The 26,984-nt window shown below is 40.2% G+C and overlaps 1 protein-coding gene across 7 annotated transcripts in view; it reads left to right on the forward strand.

The window, feature by feature from the left end:
* OSBPL3 (oxysterol binding protein like 3) overlaps nt 1–26,984 on the forward strand; it is a 177,785-nt gene that overhangs the window by 31,231 nt on the left and 119,570 nt on the right. The window contains exon 1 of one of the 7 annotated variants that reach the window (XM_072783728.1): nt 9,822–9,924. The exons of the other annotated variants lie outside the window; for them this stretch is intronic. The gene's annotated coding sequence lies outside the window, so the exon portion shown is untranslated. Of the gene's footprint in view, nt 1–9,821; nt 9,925–26,984 lie in introns of those variants that run through there. 7 annotated transcript variants of the gene reach the window in all.

Consider the following 26,984-nt stretch of genomic DNA (forward strand, 5'->3'; position numbering starts at 1 on the left):
ATGAGCACTAAGACTGAGCACAAGTCAAGGAGGAAACCTTTTTTGGGTGCCTGCTGGATGCTGTGGGAAAGAAAGAATTCAGATAGTTCTTAGCATCACAAAACTAACAGAAGAGATGGAGTCTCTGTCACTGCCTCTGCTCCCACCTGCTTCTACAACTCATCAGTCTGAAGTACATGATGAAAAGTTAAGGGTGCAGAGCGGAGGAGGGTGAAATCACTACCATATGGAGTGGGTCAGGTGAACCCAGAGCCTGTCCTTAAGAAGTCCTTAAGAGAAGGCCTTCATGCTCATGTGGCCTTTTGTTGCATAGAAGCCTCAAAGTTTGAAAGCTGTTTGTTACCCTCTTGTTAGCTAATCAATTAGTTAAGCTTAACTTATTTAACAAAAGAAAATATTTGGACCGAGCAAAGTAGCAGATAATATTTCTCCCATAATGACTCACGTTTAGACACAGTATTTTACCTCCCCACATTTTAAACATATTTGAAACTTTATCCTTTAAGAACTGTGGCAATTAAAAAAAATCTTTTTTTTAAAATTTATTTATTCATGAGAGAGAAAGAGGCAGAGACATAGGTAGAGGGAAAAGCAGGCTCCCCTGAGGGAGCCCGATGTGGGACTCTATCCTGGGACTCCAGGATCATGCCCTGAGCCAAAAGTAGATGCTTAACTGCTGAGCCACCCGGGTGTCCCAAGAACTATGGCAATATTTTTAAAAATGGCCAGAATTCTCCTGACATTGGTAACTGAGGTCCGTGTACCCTTCTCTTCAATCTGAGTTGGTTTGTGACTGCTTCAACCAATAGAATATGACAGAAATGACACTATTTGACTTATGTTACTGAGTCATAAAAGGCCATCCAATTTCTGCCTGTTTCTCTTGAAATACTAGTTCTGGGGAAGCCAAGTGCAATATAGAAATAGGACTACTCTGAGGTTAACATGCTGAAGAAGCTATGTGGAGGAGCTCCCAGCCAACAGCCAACAACAGCTCCCAGCTTTCTTGATATCTGCCCAATTGAGCCTTCAGATGACTCCAGCCCCACCTGGCTTCTGACACCTGAACCAGAACTGCCCAGCCACACCTTTCCTAAGTTCTTGACCCTTCCAAATTCTGAGCCACATAAGATAGTTGTTTAAAGTTGCCAATGTAATTTGTTACTTAGCAATAGTAATTGGAAAAAATACAAAGAAATGAAATATTTTAAATCAACCATGTCTTGCATCTCTCTAAAATGTATTATCTATACTTTTGAATAGAATGCAGACATAATTTGAACCTCTTATGAACCATGACCATCTTATATCCTTTATTATTATCTTACATTATGATTAACATAGTTATATCCTTGAGCTATACAATGAGCTAGATGGCTCAGCTTTTCAAAGTCTTGTACATACTTCTAGTACCACTTTCAAGACGTTAAATCTTATGATTGTAATATTATGTTCAAATGCAGGCTATATATTTGATGAGAGTTGTTTGTTTAAAAAAAAAAACCGAGTGCTTACTTTGTGTTGGGCATTGTTCTAGGTGCTACAGGAGATGCTAAGCCTCGAAAGAGCAGTGAGTCTGCCAGAGGTGTATCCCTTGTTCCTAGTATAATACTTGCTGCTCACTAAGCTTCTGTTGAGTGAGTAGATACAGGACACCATGTCAGATGGTCAGAACATGTACTCAAAACAGATTCTGTCCTTATGGGAGTGACCAAGATGGAGAAGGGACAGGAAACTGTGTTGTGGGAGGATGAGTGAATGAAATGGAGATGCTCAGCCTTGAAGAAGACTTGCTTGAAGGAGGGAAAGCTTGTCATGGGGAAGAGAAATGGTGCTTGATTTGAAATAAAGTGGATTTTCTTTTGTTGCTTTATTATCAAATAGTGCCTTATTTGATCAACTCCATCTATTTGATAATAGGTGGCCATGGCTGTTTGGTTTACAAATGTTGCTTGCTCAAATACAAGAAAAAAGCTAACCATGAAATTCATCAGGAAAAAAGTTCAGATGTTGACTCACTGGGCCAGAATTATTGCTTCACGTTTTATGGTTTCTAACATATTTTGACAACAGTGTAGATGTCGGTTGTTCATTAATTTACATGTTACTGTTAAAGAAAATAGAAAAAGCCTTATGAAGGAGTTATGTACCTCGTTAGATGAGGAAAATACAAACACAAACACCATTTTGACATGGTACAAACCTTTGGATAAAATAGAGCCTACAGAAGAGCCCTTGGCATTCCTTGTCTTTTAGGAAGGAAAGGTGGGTCAGAGTTATTGAGTCTTTATTCTTAAAGGCGTTTTTAACATCTGAAATGTCTTCTGGTTAGCATGGCCCTATAATCCCAGGAATGGAGTCAGATAAGCATAATGCAAATAAGGAAGTAGGAGCGCTTGTTCAGAGTGCCATCATAAGTGTAGGAGGTGTTACAGCCACGTTTGTAGCCCAGAAAGTTGTATTTTAGAATACAAAGATCACCCTATCATCCCTCAAAGTCAGATAACTTTTTTTTTTTTTTTAAGATTTTATTTATTTATTCATGAGAAACACAGAGAGAGGCAGAGACACAGGCAGAGGGAGAGGCAGGGTCCCTGATGGGAACCTGATGCCGGACTCGATCCTGGTACTCTGGGATCATGCCCTGAGCAGAAGGCAGATGCTCAACCACTGAGTGACCCAGGCATCCCTCAGATAACTTTTTAATCTTTGGTTTCTACCCAATAAAATTATTTTCTTAAATTATTCTTGACTTCAGAATGGCAAACTTTCATTTCTTCCTTGGTTTTCTTTGCATTTGAAATTATTGACTTCTTATGGTTTCTTATATATGAGGAAGACTGATTGAGTAAAGGATTCCTAATTTGACTATTACTGCCTCTTCTAGTTTGTATTTAACCAGGTAAGTGTCATAAATGGACTACCATGGAGTACAGTGATGAGTGTCAAGGAAGATTCAGAATGGACCAGCCAAAGTCACATCTGTTTATTATATGGATTGTGGGTTGTGACATCTTCAACAGTTCATCTCATCGTAGTATTGTCATCGTGAAGATAGAGTCAGCATCAGGGAACATGAAAGCTCTTCTTAGAGTCATATTTCCATTTTATTAAATTCTACTTGCCTGGTTTCTTTCAAAATTGAATCTGTTTCTTAGCATGGCTCTAATATTAGATGAGTTTCCTTGGAGATATGCATAGATATAGATTTATAGTATTAACCCTGATCTTATCTAGTTTAATGGCCTTCTTGGAAAGGTATGTATTTATTTAGGTTGTTAAAATTTCCACAAAAGCAAATATAGAAGCTGCGGAGATGAGACTTGAGGTGATACATTTCTTGTTGTGAATTTGCAAGGGTGATTTGGAAGGTAGAGATGAGGAATGGCATTTTTAGGTATCACTATAGATAGGTCTTCCAAAAGGAACAGATCCTGTGGCTCCCTGTACCTAGCAAATCCCAAGCTCCATCCCAGCAACTTATGGAATTCATATTACCATTGAAAGAGAATGAGCATATAACTGACATTTTCTATTTATTAGAAATAGAAATCTCTAATCTTCTAAGAGAAAAAGAACTCTGTTGTCTCAATTGCAGACTTTGAAGACTTTAAAGAAACGTGGAGGGAACCTGGGAGGGAATTTGTGACATCTTGCTCAGAGGATTGAGGTTGATCTTTGTTTTTGTTTTAGTATTGGGCTATGTTTCCTCCAAACTATGCCAAATACAGGTGTGCCTTTATGCTGCAACCTGATCTGTATAAATGCAAATTGACATCATACATAAGTAATGAGACAAACCTGACATAAACACTTGATAACTATTTTTATAGCCTTCAGGCTGTTTTCTTTGGTCATGCATTTCCACAAATGTGTACTCAAACTACTTTATTTACATCTCTGGGTCTGCATATGCCCCATTTTTTCTGGCACATTTCATTTCTTGTTGTTTTTTTTTTTTAACTTTCTGCTGATGAGCTTGCTGATTACTAAATGCCAGTTGCCAACGGGCTGGGAAGTGGAGTCCTAGGAAGTTCTAAATGAGCCTGTCCTCCTGCTCAATAATCTTCGGTGGAGAGGAGCCAGTTTAGAAGTTAGAGTCCTTTTTTGGTGATTTTTGTTTTGGAATGAAATGGCCGAATGAATGAACAGACTGAAATGTTTCCTCTCTGTTCCTTAAACTTATAGGATGAGTAAGCAGATACATAAAGCTGCCTCTGTGGCAGAAGCATTCTCGTGCAGCTCACTGTGTCCTGAATTGGTGTGGTCTGACCCAGTGCACTGGGGAACGAGAGGCAGATCCTTCAGCATGAACATTGCCATATAGCATTGTGTATGGTGCAGTTTATGGACGTGGCATAAATTGGTTGAATCCTAAAACCCTGTGCTGCCACAGTCAAGATGATTATAATAAGGAATTCGTGATATATGTCACTTGAAATAATCAATAAATTGAGGACATTTGTAAGTTATGGGGGAAAACCTGAGCTTGCATCTGACCTGGATGTTTCTTGCAGCCCCTGAGGCTGTGTTCTCTTTGGAGCTGCTGATAGGATGGCCTTTTCAGGCAGGTGTTCCCATAATATCGTATCGTTGCAGAAGGAACAACAGCAGTCACCTTCTTAAGCTCAGCATTGCAGTTATTTGTAATTCAGTCTCTTTTTATAGTTGTGAAATCTGAAGAGCAACAAGTTTTGGTTTGGTTTGGTTTGGTATTTTTGTAGCTCATTTGAAGGCAAAGTCGGCCCTGAACTGACAGGAGGCTATTTATGGCTTTTGTTCTAATTAATAGGGGTGTTCATACATTTTGCTACAGGAATGTTAATGTATTTTTCTCTGAGACACTGCTCCAGGTCCTGCTGGAGCTATTATTATATGACATATGTACCATGTTACCTTTCTAAAATTAAGAACAAAAACAATTTACATATTTCTGGCCTCAAAGGTTTCAGCAAGGGGACCAAAGACTTGGACCTAACAGGGTGAGAAATGGCCATTGTCATAGAAACACAGAAACTTTTGTACTTTGCATTTGTCCTAATTTCACATTTCAGAGACTTGGAATTTTCTCTTGCTAACTAAATAAGACCCAATACCAGGATGTCCCTATTCTGATGACCAGCAGCATGGAATATGTGGATCATCATGGGACAGAGAAGATCTAAAGGATCTAAATCCAAGAAACAAAAGAAGTGAAGTGCCTGGGTAGGAGCTGGACCGTCATGAATTTAGTCACCCATGGCTTCACATGGATTTAATGCTGTGTTGGGGTGGGGGGTGGCTCCTAGCTTTATTTTTTTAATTTATTTTTTATTTTTATTTAAAAAAATTAAAGGTTTTATTTATTTGAGAGAGAGAGAGAGAGAGAACGAGCAGGGGAAGCAGCAGGCAAAGGCAGAGGGAGAAGCAGGGAGCTGAGCAGAGAGCCCGACCTGGAGCTTGATCCCAGGACCCCAGGATCATGACTTGAACCGAAAGCAGACGTTTAACCGAGCACCCAGGCTCCCCTCCTCACTTTTTAAAGGTCTTAGCTTTTTTTTTTTTTTTTTTTAAGATTTTATTTATTTATTCATGAGAGACACAAAGAGAGAGAGAGAAAGAGAGGCAGAGACACAGGCAGAGGGAGAAGCAGGCTCCATGCAGGGAGCCTGATGTGGGACTCAATCCCGGGACCACGGGATCACACCCTGGGCCAAAGGCAGGTGCTCAACCGCTGAGCCACCCAGGTGTTCCTAAAGGTCTTAGCTTTATTTTGAACTCTGTATTCATTATTGCTGTATATGAGAACGCCTGTACTTAGACTGACTAATACATTTGGTATATTCTATACTCTGCAAGTTCTGTTCTTTTCGAGTAATCCATTGCTTTCTTTGTAAAGTTTCATGAAATAACATCTTGAGATTTTTAAGGTAAATTTACTCGAATCAGGTGGACTCAACATACACTTCTGGTGGTGCCCAAAGTATATGAAGCAGATGAGCAGAGGGCCTGCAGAGCAAAGCTGCTTCCTACATGCTGTGTTATGTGTGACGTAGGGAAATGTGAGCAAGATTCAGCCTTACGTCCTTAGAGAGATCACTGTGGATACAAATAACTGTGAAGCCAGTCCAGCTTGCTTTGCATTTAAGATAAGTAGACAAAAGTGTGAGAGGTAAGGCTGGAAAGGAAGGTTGGATCAGAACTGAGGAGGGCCTTGAAAACCAGCCCTACATAGGTGGACTTTATTTTGTGTATCATTTGTTCACAAGATTTGCACAGAGAAGAATTCCATGATGGGTGCCTGGGTGGCTCAGTCGGCTAAGTGTCTGCCTTCAGCTCAAGTCATGATTCTGGGGTCCTGCGATTGAGCCCTGCATCTGGCTCCCTGCTTAGTGGGTATTATACTTTTCCCTCTTCTGCCCCTTCCCCTAGCTCATGCTCGCTGTCTCTCTCTCTCTCTCTCTCTCTCTCTCTCTCTCTCTCTCTCATTGCTTTCTCTCAAATAAATAAATAAATAAAATATTAAAGAAAAAAGGAAAAGCATTCCACAAAATGATGTGTTATGTTTCAAGTAAGTAAAGATATTCTGTTAGATTAGATACTTCTTCCATTAGGTAGTAATGTGGACAAGAGGGAGGCAGTGTCAGAAGTTAAGAAAGCATAAAAAAGAAGCTTAACATGGAGGAAAAGTATCTGTTACCTCTAATTTTATTTCTTTCTGCAATTTGAGAACAGATTGCATCTCTTGATTTTCATGGTGGGAGCACTTGCACGCCTCTCATGGGATGTAGAGGCTGTAAGAGCTCAACTTGACAGCTGATGTCCTGGGCAGTGAGAAGTCACTGCAGGCATCTGCAAGGAGGAGTGATGTGATCAGAGAGATGCTCTAGGTGGATGGGCTTGGTAAGTGTGTATGGAATGGTTTGAATGGGGAGCACCCTGCGATCGGCAAGCCGGGTAGGAGCTGTTGTAGGCAAAAAGCGGTAATTTCTGCCTAAGCCTGGCAGGTGGCAGTGGGATCAGAAAAAAGGGAAATGCTGGAAACAGAAACTTTAAGAAATCTCTTAAATGCAATTTTCTTATTTCATTCCTGAAGGGTGTTTTAAATTGGTAGAAGGAAAGACCTTATTAGGAGGAGTTGTCTGATAATAGACCAAGTTTTCTAGGATTTTCCCAGGGCTCAGGGCCACCTTTAATTTATATATATATAGATTTTCTCTATCTATATTTATATTATATCTGTATCATCTATATCTATATCTATATTTATCTATATCTAAAGGTTATCTGCCTGAGACTATTGTGCAGGCTAGTAGAGTTCTTCTTAAGAAATTTTTGGATTCCACAAGTGTTCATAAATGAGAAGAAATGCGAAGAGTGGTTTTGGGTGGTGTCAGCTCCCACTCTGTAGCCATCTCCTGACTTCCTTGCAGCTTCTGGCTTGTGCCCTTCTGGGGGATGAATCTGGCATCCGCATTCACTGTGCCCCATGTCCTTGATATCAGTGACCTTCCTTTCCATCCTACCTCACAACCCCTCCTCCCCCAATCACACCTGAGGACCCTGGCTTCTGAGTTACCTTTCCCTCTGCTAGAGTGCCCTCTTTGTCATCTGCTTCTTTCCCTCTGCTAGTTTGCCCACTTTGTCATCTGCTTCTTGCACTAAATCTGTTCTTCAGACTCTGAATTTATTTCCTTGATATCCACCCTGTTTTCTGTCTGTCTCTGGCCTTTACTTCCCCTCCACCTTCACTTTTTCCCTGGTGCGCCTGGGCAGTGTGGTCAATGACTTTGATGATCTGTCACCGAGGATCTTCCGCAGAAGTACTTATCATCTCTTTTTCCACCTCTGAATCAACCCCACAGCCTCTTCAATCTCTGTACTCACTCTGTAACTGATCACTGACTCCCTAACAAATGTATGGTCTTAAGGTTAACAGAACCCTTGGTGCTACTTGAAATCTTTTTGCTGATCCAAAGTTTGTACTCTTTCCCATTTTCTGGAGCAGCTATTCCAAACCTTTATTATTCTCTTCAAGGAGGCAACTTTCTTCCACCACCTCATTCTCAGCATTTGAACTTGTCCTTGTCTTATCCAGAAGCAGAGGTCAATGAGAAGTGATTCATCCAACTTGATGCACAGCCCTCGGAGTTGTTGATGTTTCCCCTTCTCAGTGATGGAACTGTGTCTGTCATTCCATTCTAAATCCCATGTCCCAAGGCCTCCTGAGGCTATCTTGCCTGTCTATAACTTTTGATACTGTTGATTATTTTATCAATTAGTATGGTTTGGGCGGAAATTACAGAAAACCCAAACACAAGAGGCTTAAATTAGAGGCTACATAGGGATGCCTGGGTGGCTCAGTCTGTTAAGGACTCTTGATTTCTCAGGTGATGATCTGAGGGTCATCAAATGGAGCCCACCTCTGCTCTGCCCTAGGTATGGAGCCTGCTTAAGATTCTCTCTCTCCCTCTGCTCTCTGCCCCTCCCAGCTTGTGGGTGGGTACTCGTTCTCTCTCTGTCTCTGTCTCTGTCTCTGTCTCTATCTCTCTCTGTCTCTCTCATCTCTGAGAGACATCTACATAAAAGAAGTCTGGAAGTAAGACAGTTCCAGATTAGCTTAATTTAATGGCTTGATAGGGTCTTTAAGACGGGGTTTCTTTAGTCTTTCCTCCCTGCCATTCCCATTCATAGCATGTTAGTTAGCTGTATTTCCTCTTCTTTTTTTTTTTAAGTTTTTATTTATTTATTCATGAGAGACATAGAGAGAGACAGAGAGAGAGAGAGAGGCAGAGACACAGGCAGAGGGAGAAGCAGGCTCCATGCAGGAAGCCTGACATGGGATTCAATCCCAGGTCTCCAGGATCAGGCCCTGAGCTAAAGGCAGCGCTAAACTGATGGGCCACCCGGGCTGCCCTGTATTTCCTCTTCAAACTGACCCTGGACCCCCACTGGCCAGGATTGCACCGCATGCCTTTGCCTAAGCCAATCAATGGCAGGGTGATGGGATTTCCTGATAGATTTGGAATGATCTAGGTTTCTAGCCTGGCGTTGGGGAGGGGCTCAGGCTCCTCTCAAGCACATAAGTTGACAGTAGCCGAACAAAACTGGAATTTTATTACCAACAAAGAAGCTTGGTAGAGTGGCTACTGAAGACATCGTTACTAGAAGCTTATACACCTGCTTCCTCAGTCCTCAAAGACTTTGCTACTTTTGAGTTAAAAACACTGATTATCTTCCTTCTTGAATATTCTCTTTCTATATGTTGATTCCCTTCATTGATCTTTCTTCCTGTTAAATCTTTTCTTTCCTTTTGCAGTCACCTCACCATGCTTTTTCTTGATCAGTGGTTTTTCCAGAGTTTAGTCATTCCCATGATTATAACTTATAGCTCCAAGATGACAGTTCCTAAATCTGGATCTCTACATTGACCTCTTATCGTTTGAACTCCGTATCCTTTCTTCTTGTCTGTTCTTATGTTCTGTATCTTCATTAATCATATCATTTACTTATGGCAAAGAATTTTGCCTCCCATTGGACACTTTCTCATTAGTAACAGAATCCTTTTTTCTTCCTAGGCACCTTACCTAAAAAATACAAACACAAACAACGCAACAAAACCTCATTATCTAATCTTCTTAGCAGCTAAGTATGGCCACAGGACTAAGAGCTGGCCATTGAGTCTTACTAGAAGTCTTTCCTGGGACTTCCAGGAAGGCTAAAAAAAGCAGCTCTCTCGCTGAGAGATAATGATCTTTTTGCCCAAATCTCTTTCCTTTTTCTGGCCTTCCAATTTGAATCATGATTAGAGTTTCAGACGCCATCTTCGACCCTCCAGTGACCTTGCAGATGAAGTTTGGGATAAAAGGATGCTGGGCTCTTTGTGACCACAGAACTGCCTGCCATAACAGCTTTGGAATGCCTTCTGGATTTTTTTCATGGGAAGTAAGTCCTTGTTTATTTAGGCCACCATTTGTGTGTGTATGTGTGTGTTTTCGTGAGTGTGTATGTACATTGCAGCTAAATGTAATTGCTGACAGGTATTTCTATGCTTGTTACCCAAGCAGCACACCCCATAGTTTTTCTTCCTCTCCCTCACTAAACATATTCTAATTCGTGGATTATCCTTTGGAAATAGCCCTAGGCCCTGGAAACATAATATAAAACCAGGACAAGAGTATCCATTCTACACTCACAGATTTGTTAAAATTAAACAGTTTAACTATACCAAGTGTGGGTAAGCACATGTAGAATGGAAAATCCTCTTTCGCCTATGGGAATATCATTTGGAACAACCACTTCAGAGAATAATTTGACAAGAAATAGTTTGGTTTAAGATGTTCAAACCTTATGAGTCCATAAACCAGCAGTTCTATTTCCAAATATGTAAAAGTCTCATATACACGTATTAGGAGGTAGGTATGCTCTGTTCCCCACTCTGTTGTTTGTTAGAACAAAAAATTGGAATGAACTTCAATGTTCATGAACAAGATATGGATGAGTGATCGTGTATTCAATCAACTAAATTCTCTAGAGCTTAAAATGAAAGACCTAGAACTACATGGGTTGTGATAGGTAAATCTCAAGAATAATGTTGAACAAAAAGAGTCAAATTGTGGGGTATATACAGCCTGATGCCACTTATATAGTTGGAAAAAGTACAAGTCAAATTTATTCATTAGTATCCTTCTCTGTTATACCTGCTGTTTCTGCCCCTATTTGATTCTCATCATTTTTCACCCAGTACACTGGTAAGAGCTCAGTAATTTATCTTTTTTTCAATTCTCTCCATCCCAGTTCACTTTAAACACTGCCACCAGTCCAGTGTTCTGCTTAAAAATTCTTGGGTTTTCTACCACATATGAGATAATGCAGTCCAGGGGTACCTGGGTGGCTCTGTTGGTTAAGTGTCCAATTTTTTTTAATCTCAGCTCAGGTCTTAGTCTCAGAATTGTGAGTTCAAGCCCCATGTTGGGCTCCAAGCTGGGTGTGGAGCCGACTTAGGGAAAAAAAAAAAGATAATGAAGACCAAAATTCTAGTATGATATTTAAAATTGTTTCTAGAATCATCTCCCTTCAAATATTCCCTGTCCTATAGGTTCCTGTCATCCAGCAGGTCCTTGGAGTTCCTGTGTCTATAGCAGTTTCTCTGACTAGAATGACTCTCTCCTCTTTCCTCATTCCTTTCCACTTGGTGGAAGCCCAAATAGAAGTTTTCAAGGCCCAGATCCAGAGTCATCCTTTGGCTAGAATACTTCCACCTTCTTGCTCCTAGACAAAATTGATGTTTTACTCTGCTGTCTGACTTTCTTCTTGCTGCTGGTATAAGAGCTTGGCATGTTGTATTGCAGTTTGATCTTGTTAAGAGGGAGATATTTGTCTTCTGCATTTTGAGGTCCCTAGAGTCCTTTTGCATATTTAGCCTGCAGTCTGTGATGATTGAAGGTTGTATCAAAAGAATGTAGTGGGTTTTTTGTTTTTTGTTTTGTAAATTGTGAGAGGAAGAGTTAGCCCTAAATAGTCTATATTCAGTGTCTCAGCTTCCTTTGGAAAATTCACACATTTTCTAACACACCGGGCTTCAGGAGGAAGGCCTTTTCAAGTTCATATTTTACTAGAACTGGTAGCCTGAGGCCCACTCATTATAAAGTTGATTGACATTGCTTTTTAGGGGAGTGATAAAAAGGATTGTATTGGAGTTATAAAAGTTAACTTTTCAACCAGAAGAAACCTAAGAATGAATTAAGTGGTGATTTAAAAAAAAAAAGATTCCCTCTTTGAGAATGTATGTGCTTTTTTTGTTGTTGTTGTTTTGGGATTTCTTTTTCTGGGCATACTGGGATATATAATTATACAAAAATAAGATCCTCTTCTAATGACTGTTTTATAACTTCTTTAAACTTAGTCTTTTTGGAATATTTGTCCATGTCAATGAATAGAGCTTCATCATCATTCTTTTTAAATACAGACATAAATTATATTCTAAATTACATAAATGTTAAGTGTACAGCATAACCATCACCCAGATCAAGATAGAGAACATGTACTAGTACTGCAAAAGGCTCCATTTTAGTTCCTTTGTGGTGATGGAACAGTTCTGTCTTAGTTGTGGTGGGTACCCGAAAATATATGTGATAAAATTTTGTAGAACTATATACAATGCACGTACATGCACACAAAATGAGTGCATGTAAAAGCTGGTGAAATCAGAATAGACTCTAGTCTAGCTAATTGTATTGTGCCAATGGTAATTTCCTGATTTTGGCTAATTACATGTAAGATAGTACCATTGGTGGGAGCTAGGTGAAGGACACACTGAACACTCTACACTGTTTTGGCAACTTCTTGTGATTCCATAATTATTTTTTTTAAGTTAATAAAAATCTTCATGCCTGTTTTATTATTTTACTGGAAGTCTTATAGGTTACTGTATAGATATATAATAGCTTATATAACCAATTCTCTATTCATTTTCTGGAGTTTTTACTCATAAACAGCTTTATGCTTGTATACAATGCAAGCAACCATGTATGTATTCTTCAAGGTGTCTTATCTTAAAAAAGAAAAAGCTACTACAGGGTTCTTGAAATCATTTTTCAATGACTACATGCAATTTTCAAGATCACGCATTACATAAAGTGAGACAAACCTGTGCGGTGGGGAAAATCAACTCTCCCAGGAAGAAGGCATTTCAGCAAAATTGTAATTTATGGCTTTTCCATCTGCCTGAAGCCCAAGGAATAGAAGATCTAAATGAAAGTGCAGCCTAACTGAAACATAGGTCATTACATTGTTTTTTTAAGGGCGAACTGTTTCTAGAAGATTCTCTCAAAGGTATGTATGGTAAACTCAGTTTTACAATCTTTATTTTAAGGATAAAGCCATCTGAGTAATTAAACTAAATTTTCCTGATGTTCTTTTTATCCTGATTTTTTTTTTTCAAGTAAGCCCTATGCCCACTGTGAGGCTTGAACTCATGACCCCAAGATGAAGAGTTGCATGCTCTATGGGCTGAGGCAGTCAGACACCCCTGTTCATTCTGATTTTCAATCTGATTTTCAGAAGACCAGCCTGGACACAAGCTTATGGAAACCATGATGTACTTTTTGCTACTCCTGAGTGGCTGAGAGGGAAAAGATAGATATATTTTTGGCAAAGCACCTGTGAAATGAGGGTTGTTGTTTTCCATTTTGGCTCAGCAGATATCATATGCTCTAATAATTGATGAAGGTATTTTTGTTGTTGCTGTTTTTTGACAATTGTTTTCATTTCACCTCTATTATTGGCAATTTTTTTCTTGATCCCGGAACTTGGTAATTTGTCATTAACTCACACATTAAAGGAATATACTGAAAAGATTATTGCTTCTCCAGCAAAGACTCACACTTGTTGGTGAGATCAGTGTTGAGCATGCTGTGGTTATCTAACTAATATTTGAATAAAAAAAGCATTGAGGTCATTGATATTGGTGATTTTCACGGGACCTTCATTGAAGTTGTGAAATTTATCTTTTCACCTGTAAAAAAACTGCTCTCACATGACCATATTTCCCATGACTTCTAAACTCTTACTTTCAACTCCAGCTGAGAAAATTGACTTTCTCTCCCAGTCCCATTTTAGCGCAGTTACACATATGGCCTGCCTTTTCTCATCAGCTTCATCACATTCTGTCTCTTCCTTCTTATAAACTTTGCTTTTCTCGTTTTATCCACAGAGCTATTTCTAGACTAAACCACTGTAATGCCAGTGAATCTTTGTGTTTATTGTTTTACCCTTTCAATTTAGGCCATATGTAACTCTTGTATGTATCTTTGCATAGGTATATTTGACTCCCTCTTTGGCTGGAATACGAAATTCTGATAGCAAAAGCAGATAGTGATTAACTTTGTGAATTACCCATCTGTTTATTTGTCTAATAACTAATTATGTAAATGTTGACTTCAGAAGAAAACTGGGAGCATATGCAAATACTTGCCTCAACTGGAATTTAAGGTAGATTAATTATGGAAAAGCAAATTTTCTTTTTCTTTGCACACTTAAGTTTAAGCATGCTTAAACTTTTGCAACTTTTGCAAATTTCCTTTTTCTTTGCACGCTTAAGTTTAAACATGCTTAAACTTTTGCTCAACTCTTAGTTTTCCTTGGGAACAGGAGTATGATCAGAAATATCATTAATGACCTAAGTGTTCTATGTTGTGGGGTTATTCAAGTTTGGGTTTTTATTTTATTTTTATTTTTTTTATTTAAAAAATAATTTTTTTCGTAAATTTTTATTTATTTATGATAGTCACACACACACAGAGAGAGAGAGAGAGAGAGGCAGAGACATAGGCAGAGAGAGAAGCAGGCTCCATGCACCGGGAGCCCGACGTGGGATTCGATTCCGGGTCTCTAGGATCGCGCCCTGGGCCAAAGGCAGGCGCTAAACCACTGCGCCACCCAGGGATCCCAAGTTTGGGTTTTTAGACTGACCTATAAATGTCGATCTCTTTACAGTTTTCTGAGTATTTTTGTTCTTCTTTACATGTTCTGCTTCTTTTAAACTATTCCTCGACATAAGATAGTTATGCACATAAAATTCATTTAGCAAATTTTGGGACTAAATCAGAGCCTTTGAGAGAGAAGACATTCTCAAGAGCTTTTGTTTACATGGTTGCTTTTTACCTTTATGGGTCTGTTGCATTTGAACTCTAGGACAGTGTTAATAAATTGTCAGGCTGAATTACCTCATATTTGACTTCCTTTTTGGGAGTTTGCAGGTGATACTAATGATCTTTCTCTCCTTGAAAATGTGTAATGAATGTCCTCTGTATTCTTCATTGTAACCTTGGGCCGTGAAACCCCCTCTCAGCTGGGCCCCAGTTCTGCAGGCCTGTGCCTGCTTGGCCTGTTATTACTCCATGAATCATTGCTGGCCTTATTAAACTATTTTGGGCTGCAGGCTTTCCATTCTCCTCCCGTGAACCGTGAAGATTGGAGCTGCTGCAGCAGCATAGGCCCAGCGTGGAATCTGAATGTGAAGGAAAGAAGTTTCACTGGTTTGGAATATAGCATTCTACCTCAGAGAACAGTAAGGTGTCTGCCCTCTAAGACCCCTTTGTGTCGTGAAATGTTTTTGTTTTAAAAAGTGATTCCCCCCACCACCACCAAAAAAAAAAGTGATCCCAGGGGCAGCCCAGGTGGCTCTGGGATTTAGCGGTGCCTTCAGCCCAGGGTCTGATCCTGGAGTCCTGGGATCAAGTCCCACATCAGGCTCCCAGCATGGAGCCTGCTTCTCCCTCTGCTGTGTCTCTGCCTCTCTTTGTCTCTGTGTGTCTCATGAAAAAATAAATAAAATCTTAAAAAAAAAGTGATCCCAGAAAGTTCATATCTAGCATTTAAAATGCTTGGATATAATTTAGTCTCCTGACCACTCCCCAATTTTCTTTTATTTTCTTAAGCATATCCATGATCCTGGTTGGTATTGGTGGTCTAGCTCTTGTGTACTAACCTGTCTCAGGTCCCTAGGCCCACAGTGTGCACCTTGGCTTGGAAAGGCAGCACAGTACAGTGGAGAATAAGGTGGTCTCCAGTCAGACAGACCTACATTCAGATCCCCAAGATGGCGGGCAAAGGACATGACTTCTTTAAGGTTAAATAGGAAATGTGTGGCCAACCTCACAGGGTGATATAAGGATTAAGATGAGACATGTAACCACTAAGTAATGGGAAAACAGGCCACTGGTTAGAATTAGTCACTAGAGAAGGTTCTTTGGCCTTCGTTAAGACGTTATAATTTGTGTAATCTCCAGGTTTCATTTTAAAAATCAGTCACTGAGACTCAAAGAGGTTGTGCTTGCCTGATGACACATAGCTGTACACAGAAGAGTGAGGATGAAAACCCAAATTTTCTAACTCCTAGTCCAGTGTTTTTCCTTATATCACATAACTTCCCCGTGTGTTGCTGGCTCAAGGCCAGATTTGAACTATTCTTAACCTTGTTGATGGAGGTATTTATTCATTAGAAAATACTTTTCATATGCTGTTTCATACCTCCCTTTGTTTCCTTGACATTTAAAAAAATACAGAGATGGAGAGCATGCTTGTTTCCTAGTGCTGCTGTCACAAAACTAAATTGTTGAGTTTTGTGGCTTCAAATGATACAGATCGATTCACTTACAGTACTAGAGGTCAGAAGTCTAAAATCAGCTTGTCAACAGGGCTGTGTTCCTTCTGGAGGTTCTTGTGGAAAATCTACTTATTTGCTTTCTCCAACTTTTCCAGACCACCTGCATCTTTGGCCCATGGTCCCATGTCACATCTTATTTTCCATCATCACATCTCATCATATTGCAGGCTACTCACAGATTGCCTGCCTCTCTCTTATAAGGACTCTGTCCTCGCATTGGCCCTACATGGATAATCCTGGACGACCTCCCCATCTCCAGAGCTGTACTTTAATCATGTCTCTAAAGTCCATTTTGCCGTATAAGGTAACATTCACTGATTCCAGGGATCAGGCTGTGGGTATATTTGGGGGTTGTTATTTTATTTGCCACAGACACCTGCCTTACAAGCCAGAGTTCTCAAATTATCCTTCTTTTTCACTTATATTTCTGAATGTCTCAAAATTAAATCACATCAGTTTGTTCCCATACATTTTTCTAGCCATTTACTCTCCTCCCTCTGTGCCCCATAATGAATTCCTCCTTTTAGAATAAAACTATTCTAGAAATGGAAGGCGCTGACATCACCCACTCAAATGACTATTCATACTTGTTGTCTGACTCTCATGTTGAAGGGGCAATGATTAGGGAATGGATGTTGGGGAGCATCCCTATAGCTCACTTTCTACTTCTGAACATACACTTCATAAGTGAATATTCAATAATTTTTGGAATTTAAAAAAGCATCTGTGTGGGAAAAATTAGGGAGGGTAACAAAACATGAGAGATTCCTAACTCTGGGAAATGAACAAGGGGTAGAGGAAGGGGAGGTGGGCAGGGGTTGGGGTAACCTGGTGATGGGCACTGAGGGGGGCACTTGATGGGATGAGCACTGGGTGTTATACTATATGTTGGCAAATCGAACTTCAATAAAAAAATATATATATTAAAAAATAAAACAGTCATACACTCAAAACATAAAAACATAAAAGAGCATAAGAAATAAAAATAAAAAATCATCTTCAGATTCTACTGTGTATTATATTGGGGGTTTGGATTAGGAGAGGTTTGCTTTCCTCTTTTTTGGATACAGATTCGATTCGAATTATTGGCAGCAGAAAGCACACTGACAAATTTATTTAATCAGGGGCACTTCATTTAAGCCCGGGGTCCCTAAACCCTTCAAGGCTCCACAGAGGGCCTTTCACGGAGCTGAACCACGTGGGGCTCTGCAAAGCCTTAGGATTGTTTTTCTGGAAAGATTGCATCCTAACTTTCATTAGACTTTTAAAGAGGTTAGTGACCCAGGAAAGGTTAATGATCAACTGAACTGATGGCAGGTGGATTATTTTCCTTTTCACCTCGATGGGTAAAAGGCCTTTGGAAGTATACTGTATAAATATATATTTTTTAAATAAATGATGTGACCTTTTTTTAGCTGCAACTCAACTTGTCTCATTCATATTGAAATAGACCTCCCACTGAAGCCCGTGTCTTTTTTGCTGTCAGCAATAAAGGGTTTATTCTGTCTCTGCTGGCATATTCTGAGATATCTTTAGAACAAACAAGATATGGGAAACCTTTGTTAAGTGTAATCTGAATCTTGGATAGGCAATCTCTAATTTGTTTGCTGAGATGGGAATTGAAGGTAAAAAGTGTTGTGTTCTTCCCACTATATCTCCCTGAACACGATGTTTTATTTGCAATTTTTTTCTTTTAGTACATATTTCTTCGGACTGAAAACTCATTTCTTTTAGTGTTTTGCCATGCATTTTCCCCTCATCTTTGATCACTGTTTATCCTTTCTTCCAACTCCTTAAGTTTCCTCATAAAGAATGTATGACATTTTCCTGCTTTTATCATTAACTCTGTCTTCACCTTCACTTTAGCCTTACCTTGCCTTATGGAAACACAAAAGATGAGAACTAACTTTTGGAATTTGCTTGATTTCTCTAAGTTGCTAGATATATGAAGCTTCACAATAAATAGTAAAGAAAAATTGATGTACATAAGGTTAAATGGCCAATGAATCCAATGATTTGCTAATTGAGTCACAAAATGCAATTTAAAGCTTAGTGTGTAAAACTTCAGTGATCAAAGGTGATTATTTGTATTTTTTGAATCAGAAAGGTTTTAAAAAGCAATTTGGAAATTAATCTCAGAGGACTATGAAAAGGAATTCAGGAAGGTTAACTGATTTAGCAAACCAGCTTTGTAGCACCAGGCAAAAGATGGAGCCTTACATTGAATGCAATCTCCTCTCTGATGAATTCTTATTCCTTTTTTTTTTTAATGTGTGATATTTTGAAGATAATTATTCCTTTGGCATTGGGATGGATACAAGTTCTCTTTGAAAACTTTGGGACATTGGGCTTCTGGGTGGCTCAGTGGTTTAGCATCTGCTTTTGGCTCAGATCATGATCCCAGGGTCCTGGGATCAAGTCCCTCATCGGGTTCCCCACAACCTGTGTCTCTGCCTCTCTCTGTGTTTCTCTCATGAATAAGTAAATAAAATCTTTTAAAAAAACCTATGGGACATTATGCAAAAATAATACTTAACTATTATGAAAGGAATATATTGCTTTTGATAAAACTAATTTATGCTCGTTTTTATTTAGAACAAGAATTTAAGTCTCATTTAGGCTGACTTAACTGTTTTAGAGTTAGGGGTAAGAACGAGGTCAGGGTAGATAGTTTTTACGGCATTTATGCAACTATTTAGTGACAAAGTTGGTGATAAAATTCAAGATTCCAGAAACTAACCCAGTGATCTTTTATTATATCATATTGCCAGTGTTCTATAGGAGGAGGAAAAGCTTGAATGATGAAGGAAACACATTTCATACCTTGTAGATGAAACCACAGTGAGGTATACCTGTACCCACCAGCATGATTAAAATTTTAAAAACTGACAATACCGGGACACCTAGGTGGCTCAGCAGTTGATCATCTGCCTTCCGCTCAGGTCATGATTTGGAGTCCCGGGATCGAGTCCCAGGATCGAGTCCTGCATTGGGCTTCTCACGGGAAGCCTGCTTTTCCCTCTGCCTATGTCTCTGCCTCTCTCTGTGTGTGTCTCTCATGAATAAGTAAATAAAATCTAAAAAAAAAAAGAAGACTGACAATACCAAGTGTTGACTAGGATGTGGAGCAACTGGAGAGGTCAGGAGACACGGCTGGTGAGTAGAGAAAGACACAGCTACTTTGGAGAGCAGTTTGGTAGTTTCTGATATTAAACACATTTACCCTATGGCTTAACAGTTCTGCTCCTGTACATTTGCCCAAGAGAAAGGCCTATATCTGAATGTCATTACAGCTTTATTATAAAAACTAAAAGCTGGAAATAGTTCATATGTTCCTCAATTGATGAACAGATAACTTGTGGTATATTTATACAATGGAATACTACTCAGCAATGAAGGGATTGCCGATACTCTGTGGCTGAAACTCAAAAACAGGTTGAAAGGAAGAAACAGACACAAAAAGAGCATATTCTGCACAATTCTATTTATCTGAAGCTCTAGAACAGACAAAACTAATTGATAGTGTTGGAAACCAGAGGGGCAAGTGAGTAAGAGTTGACTGCAGGAGGTCACTTTTTGGTGAGGAAAGTGTTGTATATGTTGCTTGAGGTGGTGTAAATTCATTTGTCCAAACTCATCCAACTTTACACCTAACAGGGGTAGTATATAAATTATACTTCAATATAATCAAATTTTTAAAAAATAAGAAACAGGATCATGAAAAGCTAAAGTGTCAAACAGCAAAGCACACTTGGTATGAGGGATGAAATATTTTTACCATGCCATTGAATTTTCTGTGGTCCCATTTTGCCTCTCAAAATTGTGGTCCTTCTGTTATTGCCCCCTTGGCACTTGTCTGAGAACACAGATATAACTACAAGCGAGCATACCGTTGTGAAAAAAACTGAACAATCCGCCCATGCACATTTCCATGAGCAAGTGTCTTCTTTGCTTAAGGATATTTTGCCAACTTAAGCAGTAATCATGGGAATCATTTAGAGCTTCAGTTATTAATTCTTCTTTAGTTACCAAAATTTTACCAGCATCGCTATATATGCAAATAAAATAATACCCGGAGAAATGCCAAGTCCTTTTCTGTTCTCTAGGAGGAAGTTTAAAGGATTTGTAGACTGAGTAGGTTGAATTTATAGCCATATTCTCTGCTAAAAAATCTAAAAATAAAAATGTTGGCATCATAGTTGGTGTTCTGAGTCATATTTTAAATCCTGTAAGCCTATAGCTTAGCAAAATGCTATTCAGAAAACCTTAAACTGCATATATAATCTATCTTTGTCTTGCCAACTCTCCTGCCAGTTTCTTTCAGAGATTTCTTTCAGCAATGTCTAAGACTAGAATTGAAGTCATATGAGTCCCCTTGAAATGAATTCTAGACATAAGATGGAAGCAGCATTGCTTCTAACCAAGTCAGAGATAACCAAGACCTTTCCTTCTAGTGTGCTTGTGGATTATTAAGTAACTGTTAGAACCCAAGGCACGTTATGGAGAATTTTTTTTATTTTAGATTTTATTTATTTATTCATGAGGGACACAGGGAGAGAGAGAGGCAGAGACACAGGCAGAGGGAGAAGCAGGCTCCATGTAGGGAGCCCGACGTGGGACTGGATCCCAGGTCTCCAGGATCATGCCCTGGGTTGAAGGTAGCGCTAAACCGCTGAGTCCCCCCGGGCTGCCCAGGCACATTATGGAGAATTTAATTGAATAACAATTCAATTTTTGTTTATTCAAGATTTCTTTTGCTCAACAAAATAATGCCAGCAGTATTGTTTATCATACTTTTGGCTATATTACCTTTACATGATGCATTTATTAGTTCATTCACCGAAAATCTATTGAGTACCCATCACATGACAGGTATTTTGCTTGACAGCAGGATATAAAGAAGAAAAAGAATGATGTTTGTCCTCCAGGAGCTTACAGTTCAGAAATGAGATGGGCAAACAAATAACTTCATTGTGACAAATGTGATTGCCAGAATAAGGTATGTGCAAGGGCAGCCTGGCGTGCGCCAGCCTGGGAATGTTAAATTCATCTAGTCTAGCTTGTCATTTAAGGCCAATGTTTCCTTATTGATTTTCTGTCTGAATGATCTAGCCACTGACAAAAGGAGGCATTAAAATCCCCTGTTACTGTATTGCTGCCTATTTCTTCTTTTAGTCTGTTAGTATTTGTTTTATGTATGTAGGTGCCCCTATGCTGGGTACATAAATATTTATACATATTATATCTCTTGTTAGATTGACTTCTTTATCATTATATAATAACCTTCCTTGTCTCTTATTATAGTCTTTGCCTTAAAGTCTATTTTGCCTGATATAAGTATAGCTACTAAGTTTTCTTTTTATTTCCATTTGCATGGAATATCCTTTGCCATTCTTTCCCTTTCCATCTTTATGTGTCTTTACTTCTGAAGTGAGTCTTTTTAGATTATTCAGACACCCCGTGTCTTTGATTGGAGAATTTAGTTCATGTACATTTAAAGTGATTATTGATAAATGTGCACTTATTGGCATTTTATTAATTATTTTCTGTCTGTCTTGCAACCCTTTGTTTCCCTATTCTTCTCTTGTTTTCTTCCTTTGTTATTTGATGATTTTCTGTACTGGTCTGCTTAGATCCCCTTCTCTATATCTTTTGTGTTTCTGGAAATGTTAGGGCAGAAAGCCTCATTTGAACCACAACCTGGATGGTGGCTAATCTGTCATACTCACAACGAGGGCAGGGGGGTGGGCACAAAGGCTCAGAGACAGTTTATAGGGAACTGCTAGTGGTTTGGTGGTGTTGGAAGGTGAAATGTGAGGTGGAGGGCTATGGGAATTGAGGTTTGTATATAGTACAGAAGGCTTGAGACCTCCTCTTGTAAATTGGTAGTCCTCAATCCTGTGCATTTTAATCATCTAGAAAGCTTTTCTAAAAAAAAATGTTCACACTTAGATCCCAGGACCATTGAATTAGAATCTTCAGGAAGAGGACTTGAGCATTTTTAAAAAAAAATTTAAAATATTTTATTTATTTATTCATGAGAGGCACACACACACACAGAGGGAGAGGCAGAGACACAGGCAGAGGGAGAAGCAGGCTCCGTGCAGGGAACCCGACGTGGGACTCGATCCCGGGTCTCCAGGATCGCGCCCTGAGCCGAAGGTGGCGCTAAACCACTGAGTCACCCGGGCTGCCCGCATGTTTGGTTTTTCAAATGTCCACAGATGATTCTGATTTGCAGTTTATTATTTGTAGGTAATGAGTATCTACTGAAGAAATTTGAACAGGGGCACGACATGCCCTGACACGTTCAAACCACGTACTGGAGAGCTTTGTGAACTGGTGATCATCTTGTAAACACTGTTTCTGTGTTTCCCTCATTTCCCTCAACTCAACACCCAGAGGGTCATTGTTCTAGACATAAATAATAGGTTCCAGTTACCACTGCATACCGAGCCCTGTTAGAGGAGTTCACTTAGTCACTGCGTCCGTCCGCCTCTTCACCACACCACAGCAAACCAAAGACTGATAAGGTTTTACTCTATGGCTATTTAAGGATCATTTTAATCTAACAGAGTAAGTTTTATATCTCTTTAACTCCAGGTGTGCTACCCTGTCTTAAAAGTGATCCATGGGGGGGGGGGGAGGGAGTGATCCATGGGAGCCAAAACAGTTATTCTACTCAACCTTTCCTGTATCACAAATATGGGTAAAATAAGGGCTGTGGGGTTGCACGTGTCACACCAGCCAGCTCTCTGCTCTAACCACAGTGAAGTGAAAAGGAGAAAGCCTGATTTAAACAGTTAATGGAACCACCTTTCTTCCTGCTTTTCTCCTCTTCTGTGTAACCCAGTGATGCTGTTTGCTATAAACAGTGACACTAAGAGTGAAATGTTCCCATGAGGACAAGAACTGCGGAATGCATCGTTAGCTCTAAGAAGCTATAGATTGCTCCTGCAGGAAAGTTTGCCTTTCTCAGGAATTGAACCTGAAAGAAAAGCCATCCTTGTAGAAATCATTAGAAACCTTTCAGTACTTCTCACTCCAAGCAGGCCTGCCTACTGGCCTCCTGGGGGGAAGAAAGTTTTTGTTATTAATTGAGAGGCTCACCAAGGAGAGGTGTGGAAAGTGTCCTGGGTTTTGGAATATTTAAGCTGAAATTGGGATATTACTTCTAGTCTTGAAAAGGCATCTGGCCACATATTCTAATAGGTGGGCATCCTTTTTAGTGTTCCAAGATCTAGACAACAAATAAGAAAGTCAGTATATAATCATAAATAAGTAAATAAGTAAATAATAAATAATAAAAATAAGTTATACTGACCTCCCCACCCTCCATCTACACATGCTTCTTGGGACGCATGTTGAAAGGAGTGGCTGAAGGGGGTTTGGTATTATAGCTGTAGGTCAGTGAAGAACCTACCAGGATAATTTTTCTTTCATCTCTTGGCTCTTTTTTTTTAATTAAAGATTTTATTTATTTATTCATGAGAGACACACACAGAGAGAGAGGCAGAGACACAGGCAGAGGGAGAAGCAGGCTCCATGCAGGAAGCCTGACATGGGACTCAATCCCGGGTCTCCAGGATCACACCCTGGGCTGAAGGCAGTGCTAAATCGCTGAGCCACCTGCCCCTCTTGGCTCCTTTTAATTAGACCTCATGCTTTTATATATGGTATTTAAAACATTGAACTCCGTGGTCATACCATTTATTTAGCAATCTTTAATAACGTTTTTTGAATGTTAAGTATATATATGTATAGGTCTACAGTGCTCTTATGTTGTAAAGACTCGAAAACATATATAAAAATGAGAAACTGCTATGCCTCCTCCCTTGTGCCCTTTGCGTCTATGTATGTACACACATAAAAAGAGGAATGAAAAGGGGAACATTAATGACAGCCAAATAGAGCTGATTTGTATTATTCCCTAAAGAAGAAAAAACAAGCAACCAGCCTGAGCCAGGACAAATCTGATTCCTGGTCAGAACCTCGAGTAGCACAGCTGTAGGTCTAAATATCCAGGGGGAGAGGGGACCTTGTTGGACATGGAACAGTCTCCTGACCGCTGGTAGGTTGGTGAGCCTCTCCCAGAGGCCTCGGGGCTGCAGATTAAGCTGGAGATCATTGATATCATTAAAACACAAATGGAATAGCTGGGGTGTCTGGGTGGCGCAGTTGGTTGAGCTCCTGACTCTTGATTTTGGCTGCAATGGTGATCTTGGGGTCATGGGATCTAGCCCCGCTTTGGGCTCCATGCTCCCCTATGGAGTCTGCTTAGGATTCTCTCTCTCCTGCCACTCCTCCTGCTTGCATTCTCTCTCTCTCAATAAATAAAATCTTTAAAAAATAATTTTTTTTTTTTTTTAATGGAAAAGGGACACCTGGGTGGCTCCGTGGTTGAACACCTGCCTTTGGCTCAGGGCTTGATCCCAGGGTCCTGGGATTGAGTCCTGCATTGGGCTCCCTGTTGGGAGCCTGCTTCTCTCTCTTTCTGTGTCTCTGCCTGTCTTTCTGTGTCTCTCATGAATAAATTTAAAAAAATCTTTTAAAAAATGGAATGGCTGCCTCAGAAAATTAGAAGCTGCCTATCAGTGTGTCTGCACTAGTTTAGCCCAGCCTTGTACAAGGGGGCAGGCATTGGGAAGAATGTGTAGTAAATAAATGTCCATGTGGCAGCATTGGCAAGAAATTTAACCTGGTTATTGGAATCAGTGGTTCTATGTAAGGATCCATAGAGGGACCATAGCAATAGAATAAATCACAGCTTGAGAATAACAAGTGGGAAATAAATTTGTAAAAAAAAAAGAGAGAGAGAGAGAATAACAAGTGGGAAATTGTGAGGGGATGGGCTCTTACTATTTTCCCCCTCTTATTTTAAGCGATTAAATATATTGTCTTGATTATATCCTCATAAAAGTATTGAAAATACATTAATAAGCACGGGGAGGGGGGAAGCCCCTTTTATTTGATACCCAAATGTAGTTCCCCATTGTCTCTTTGAGTGTTAACTATGATCTTTATTTTCAATATATATATTTTACATAGTTTCTGCACCTTTATATTTAGCATGTTTCTTTTAACATGAACAACTTACTGGTTACGTTCTTGGCAAATGATTTTAGAGGTAATATTATTCCTGATGTGAAATAATATATTCCAGACTTAGTTTGCTTAACTTTTCTCCTACCTTGGGCATTAAGGTTGTATTTACTTTTTTCCTATTATGATATAAGTAAAAGGGTAAGAGTATTTCATAACATTTGAATAACGATTGCTCAATAGGTTTCCCAAATATTTTGACTTATTTGTACTGTAATCAACAATATGCCTTAAAATTTGCCCATCTTTCCTCTCCTTGGATATTGATAACTAAAATTACTTTTCTGATTTCACATATGGAAAATAGTATGCAACTGGATCAGCTGAGGGAGGGTTATTTTAAAACATTTTTTTCAAAGATTTTATTTATTTATTCATGAGAGACACAGAGAGAGAAGTAGAGGCATAGGCAGAGGGAGAAGCAGACTTCCTGCAGTGAGCCCAGGACCCCAGGATCGTGACCTGAGCCAAAGGCACACGCTCAACCACTGAGCCACCCAGGTGCCTCCTGAGGGAGGGATTTGTTGGATGGATGCAGGGGTCGTGCCCAGGGCAGGCAGCAGGAAGCACAGCGGAAAGGTGGTAGGGCCTCAGACATGGCAGCGATGCACCCAAATCTACATCCCCCCACCTGACTGCCTACCCCACTAGGCCTCTGCATCTGAGTTGTCTCTGTGTGCCTCTTATGTTGCCCGGGGCTGTGCCTTAGCTTGTGTGTGTGTGTGTGTGTGTGTGTGTGTGTGTGTGTGTGGTCTGCCTATCTTTCTTCTGTGTTCTATTTGCATTTCTCTTTGTTTCTGTTTGGCCTGTGTCTCTCTGTCTCCCAGCCCCTCTCCTTCTGCCCACCCTGCCATCTCTGTCTCTTTGCTTTCCCTGCACATGGTTCACAACAGCACCCCAGGCAGTCCCACATGTCTCCAAGTTCTGTGTCTGCCTTCCAAACTCTGGACAGAGAGAATCATGTTGGGCCCGGTCAGTCAGTGCAGTGGCTGCCCTTGGTTTGGGTCACTCCAGTGGCCAGGGGTGGACTGGTGCTTGGAGAGAAGGGTGCTGTGAAGAGGAGCCCCTCTTATAGGTGCCTATAGTGAGACTGTGTAGAGTCCTGACCCTCCCCGTTTTCCCCTCCTCACCCCATCATGATGAGCTCTTCTCTGCAGAGACGATTCAACAAGTCTGCCTTGTGTTATCTGAGGATCTATTAAAGAAAGAGGATTAGTCAGAACCTCTCTTGACAGTTTCCATCAGTTGTGATAGATTACCTACCTGGTAGGATGAGATTGGTGTCCCCGAAACAAAGAAGAATTTGCTGGGTCAGCCCCGTCTCCGACGCTGCGTGGGTGTGCAGGGTAGGCAGGTGAGGTCTACTGCACAGTATCTCTGATGGCTGTACTTACAGGTTTGCTTTTTTCTTTTTTCTGCTCCTAAACTGTAAAGCTCACTCTGTATTCAGAATTACCCCAGTGGTTTTCTACAAGGAGGCCGATTCATCATCACTTTCACCCAGGAAGCTCCGGGTCAGTGCCAGCATTGGCAGGTGGTGGTGGGTGTGGAGGAGACAGACAGATCCTTGACCTGAAAACCTGAAGCAGGGTTGGAGGGGGATTAGCACAAATAGCAGGGTTCACAGCAAGGCTGAGTCAGAACCAGGTGGTCAGGCTAGAATGAGGTCGGGCTGGAGAATGGGGGCTGGGGCGGCAGCTCAGGGTAAGTGAGAGGAGAGTGGGGAGGTGGTTAG

The sequence above is a fragment of the Canis lupus genome, chromosome 18 (assembly GCF_048164855.1).
Source record: "Canis lupus baileyi chromosome 18, mCanLup2.hap1, whole genome shotgun sequence".
Lineage (NCBI taxonomy): Eukaryota > Metazoa > Chordata > Mammalia > Carnivora > Canidae > Canis > Canis lupus.